Source organism: Haemaphysalis longicornis, unplaced genomic scaffold, assembly GCF_048455015.1.
Source record: "Haemaphysalis longicornis isolate Haplotype H1 unplaced genomic scaffold, Haemaphysalis longicornis Haplotype H1 scaffold_3, whole genome shotgun sequence".
Taxonomy (NCBI): domain Eukaryota; kingdom Metazoa; phylum Arthropoda; class Arachnida; order Ixodida; family Ixodidae; genus Haemaphysalis; species Haemaphysalis longicornis.
In genome coordinates, this window is record NW_027526335.1 from 181361079 (window position 1) to 181366007 (window position 4929).

The 4929-nt window shown below is 50.1% G+C and overlaps 1 pseudogene; it reads left to right on the plus strand.

Annotated features, from left to right (window-relative positions):
• The first annotated feature begins 1837 nt into the window (after positions 1-1837).
• On the plus strand, positions 1838-3776 carry LOC144173600 (very long chain fatty acid elongase AAEL008004 pseudogene; annotated as a pseudogene).
• Positions 3777-4929: the final 1153 nt, after the last annotated feature.

Genomic DNA, 4929 nt, shown 5'->3' on the forward strand with positions numbered 1-4929 from the left:
ATTAGGACAGCCTGTAAATTATTTTATCATGTTCCCTCAACGGAACGCAGAAGGTTATGACCCAGAACAATTGAAGCCGCTATGTAGATTAACGTAGCAGGAAAGAAGCGTTGCAAATAAGATATGCTAGTGCATTATGATTAGCTCCGAGCGCCAAGAATGAAGTTACGATTGGGTACCTTCTTTTCCATTTGAAGCAATCCTTCTGAACCAAGGGATACCTTATTGTAGTTCATGTATTGCGATTGTTTTAGATTTTCTAACTTAACGGTTCCGGGATTTTTTATTTTGATTTTTTCCTGTAGTTATGGAAATATCTGTGTAATCGGGACTGCAGGGCGCTTTCTGTTGTGATCACTGTGCGAAAAGAAAGTGTGCAGCCGAGACTGTTGCGCCTTTCATGTGACTGCAAAACTGCTGATTGTTTGTTTTCCTCTTATTTGTGATGTTTCTTTCTCTTACTTGTGCAGTTTCATGTTTGCCCTGTACGCTGGTTAAAAACTTAAACGTGTCATATTGTACATCACTGTGGGGGGCGGGAGCTAGTTAAGGTATTCGAGCAGCTTTTTTACCTTGCGTCCCTCGTCTGAAAGGACGGAAAATAAAGAGATTATTATTACTCGCCTTCAGATATTTGTCTCACAGTTGTTACGAGTGTGCTTTATTGCGAGTTGTCCCTAAAGAAAAAAAGAAAATTAAGAGGTAAGTCCCCGAGTACGCCTGAGCACATCACAGGAGTTGTAATTGAGAAATCATTAGTATGCAATTGTTTAGTGTTTCATTCAAAGCCACAGAGCACACTGGCTTGCTGGTGACTGGTGCGCCGGTGGGTGGGAGGAACGGGGTGCCCGGAGTGTGAAACTTAGTGGGAGGACAACGGCAGCTGAACAGCCGAACTCAGCCTATGTGAATTGGGATGGGGTTCTGCTGCCGCAATGCCTGTTTTCCTACACAGACAACGTCGGCACCAGCATTTTGGCCAAGTAGGACATGCTCCGAGTTCGCAGTAAAAACTAATCACTCTCTCTTTTCCAAGCACGAAGCTTTTTCTGGCCCGAATCTACACTCGGGTGGTGCAAAACCAGTGCACTCCGGGCGTACAGTTCACGTCTAGAGTATTTATCACCCGTTCCCTGTTTCTATCATGAGTTAGCTGTGTTATTCATATACGTTTCGGCACCGAGCTGTCCGCCTAAAGGGGGCGCCCGGGAAGTTGTTAACCAACCCTGTGCTATCAAGGCAGCGCGCAAGGGCCCACGACTTCCATCTTGAAGTACGGTCGCAAGAACTGCAACGTATACGATCCAGACGTAAACAACAACGCTCACGAAAACAACAACAACGCCACGAGGCGCGGTGCGCGCGCGCACGCAGGCAGGAAGTTGAGAGGCTGAGAAGCCATGCAGCCGCGGAGAGAGAGAGAGCGAAAGAGAATGAACGTGCCGAAAACTCTGGCGTGCTCCGGTAATAAAGTGAAACCGCTTATTTTCGGAGGAGCGGGCTAACCGGCCTCGCGGACGCAGCATCGCTATCCGCGTAGAGGGAGCCAGACGAGGGAGCCTCGCCGCCTATAAAAAGAGCTGCCAAACTCTTCCTTAGAATGACCCACGTCCCCCTCCGCATATTGGGCGCGCTCGGCCGCCTCCTCGCACAGCGGCTTTCTTCGCCGCACTTTATGTTTTCCGCTAGAAAGCGGCCGTATCCGGCCAAGTGTCGAAAAGCACCAATTGTTTAATGGTTTCTTTCCCCCTCCCCGCGGCCTCCTCTCCCGACAACAACACTGGGACCTTCTTTCCCCGATGTTTATATAAAGAGGCCACCAGTGCCGAACGGCTCTCGGGACCGAGCGGGCCACACAGAAGCCGTGGTACACCACGAGCGGAGCGGGGCGGCTGGGCTCGACAACGTGCGGCAGCGACAAAGCGAGAAGGGGTCACATCAGAGGATCTGTGATGGCCGGCTTCGAGAAGATCACCACCAGCGACCATGGAGAGTTCAGCCGCTTCAGCCGGCCGCTGTACCCGCGCTCGGACCCGCGCACCCGAGACTGGTTCCTGCTGGGGAACCCCTTCTTCATCACCCTGGTCGTTGGAGGGTACCTGTACATCGTGTACCGTGCCGGGCCCCGGTTCATGGCCAACCGCAAGCCGTACGACCTGCGGGGTATCATCAGAATCTACAACCTAATCATGATCGTGACCAACGCATTCTTCGGCTACCACTTTATGAAGAACTCGTACTTTGGTGGCAACTACAATCTCTTCTGTCAGGGCATGACGTACGCGACCGACCAGAACTCAATGAACATCCTGTGGTGGGGCTACTTCTACTTCTTCGTGCGCGTGGCCGACTTTATGGACACGTTCTTCTTCGTGCTCCGCAAGAAGCAACGCCAAATCACGCTCCAGCATACGCTTCACCACGCGCTGGTCGTGGCCAACGGCTGGCTCTGGTACACGCTGGGTGGAGATGGGCAGTCTCTGTTCGGCCTCATCTTGAACATTCACATACACACCATCATGTACACCTACTACTTCTTGGCTGCTTGCGGTCCCAGGTTCCAGAAGTACCTCTGGTGGAAGAAGTACCTGACGCGTGCACAGATTGTCCAGCACCTGGTAATCATCGCGCACGGACTCGTGCCGCTTTTCTACGACTGCGGCTACCCGCGCTTCTTCATATATCTCGCGCTGCCCCAGGGCCTCCTTGGCCTGGCATTCTTCATCAACTTCTACGTGTTCGCCTACCAGAGAAAGTCCTTCAAGGAAGCCATCTCAGGGGAAGTGTGCATGCTAAAAGAAGATTGAGCCTCACCTCCTGGCGCTCGACGACCTGCACAAGGTAGTGGCGCTACGCTGCGAGGGGCAGTGATACTGCTCGCGCTTGTGGTGCTGTGCAACACCCTGCAGCGTGTCTTCGACCTCGAAACCGACCCCGAAAAATGACGTTATAGCTCAGTGATCGGCCAGTTGGTGTGTTGTAGGTCGGATACATCGTTCGCCAGCAGCGCTCGCGGTGCCTGGCCTTGAGTGTTGCTTCTTCTTCCACTCCTCGAAGGCTTGGAATTCTGAATGAAGTCAGAAGGAACAGCGTTAAAGGGTGCTGCAGGTAACGTGTTTCCGCTGCTGTTCACGTATTCGACATCCAGACGGTCTGTTCAATTGGGCACCACAATTTGTGGCTGAACAGTAACTCGTGGAATGGTTCGACTGCCACCAAGAGCCAGAAATCAATTGCGGAGTGAGCAACTTGTATAAAAAATGTGGACTCTTCATTTTAAACGCTATTATAGGCAAAAATTTGATTTCTTCCAAAAATTTCTTTAAATGTGGCACTTTCAAGGGCCCAATAAAGAAGCGGTCAGAAGGAAGTTAGTGGTAGTAGTAGTAGTAAACGTTTATTACAGGAAAAGCGAAAGGTAGAAGTTAGTCGGTAACTACTTTGAGGTCCAGTACACCAGTTGCAAAATACGCTACCTGAAAACAATCTCGCGCTGTCGTTCAAAAACAGTTGCTTTATCTACGCAGCGCGCTAAAGAGATTTTCTTCATTCTTTTGCGGCCCTTTAAGAAGGCAGACCTTTTGTGATAGCACATGGTCTACCTTGGTGCACAGAAGTGACCAGCGAGTTTAAGATTGCAGGCACCACAAAGCTACGCTAAAACATACCATGTATTGGCCGCAGCCCAACGAAAATTTATATACGTTTAAACGGACATCGACAATGGCTTAATGGCTTAAGATGTCTCCGGAACGCAGCTTGTGGGCTCTGGAATATCTTGAAACTTCCTACGTAGTGCTGAAACTAGGATCCACCGTCCTGCAAGAAGCTTAAAGGTCTTAGGCCATATCGAGCTGGTGGCATAAATTTGGCTCATGGTGTCCCATCAATGAAGTCATAATAAGATTGCTTCTGCAGGAGTGTGCGCGAATTTACTACATATCGTGCAATTTGAGACGGAGTGCTAGCGGAGAGCAAGGAGCAATCCACCCGGCTAACATCGCCAGACTCCATTAAAGATCGTTCCCTCTCTCTCTCGCTTTCTCCCCTAGTTACCAGCTCCTTCTGGGCCAAGAGCGGCGAAAGCCGCAGAATATACAGAATTTGGTGTATACCTCTTTTAATTACCAGTATTTGTAAATGTGGAAAAAAAAACGAACAACGCAGCAATCCCGTCCAGAACACAAGTTGCAATGACAAGACGGACCAGAGCTACTACAGCTAGGTAAATCGCTAGAAACAATTTTTTTTTCCCCCATGCAAAATGTCAACCTATTGTGTTATATATGAACGATATCAAACAGAACCAGCTAAACAACTCCGAAGTTCATTTATTATAGCGGAAAACAATCATTGGCAGCATGCATTAAAAAAGCGTGGAGGGGAGGACTCGTTAGCACACTAGTTCGCATTTTCAAAGCCGGATAATGTAAACTGAAAGCACACAGATACAAACAAAAATGTGCCAACTTATTTCACCTTTCGAACCGCAGTGATCCATGCTTACAGTCTATCCTTTTGGTGCGCTTTCGCGGGGAATATGCAGAATTTAACGAATGGATCCTCTTCTTTCGCCTTGTTACTGTCGTGGCAGCTGACCATGGAACAATATGGGGCGTTTGCTTCACTTTCAGTTTCATCATTTCGTTTCGGGCGAGTGAGGAGTGTTCCCGCCGCCCTTTGTACGTGCTGGCTTAAGTGGCTCGCGCAGCCGGCGGTCGCTTTCTTCGCATTCGTGAGTAGGGGGATGGATGCCTCAGGCGGTGCTGGAGACAGCGCGAGCTGCGCGTGCACTTGCCAGCCGCGGAGGAGCGGGCCGGGAGACGTCTGCTTTACAAGAGCACTCTTTATCCTGTGAAACCGCCGGGGCGCTCGGCCGTTCGAGCGCCGCGTAGAAGACGACGCGTCTCTAGCAGACGACAAGACATG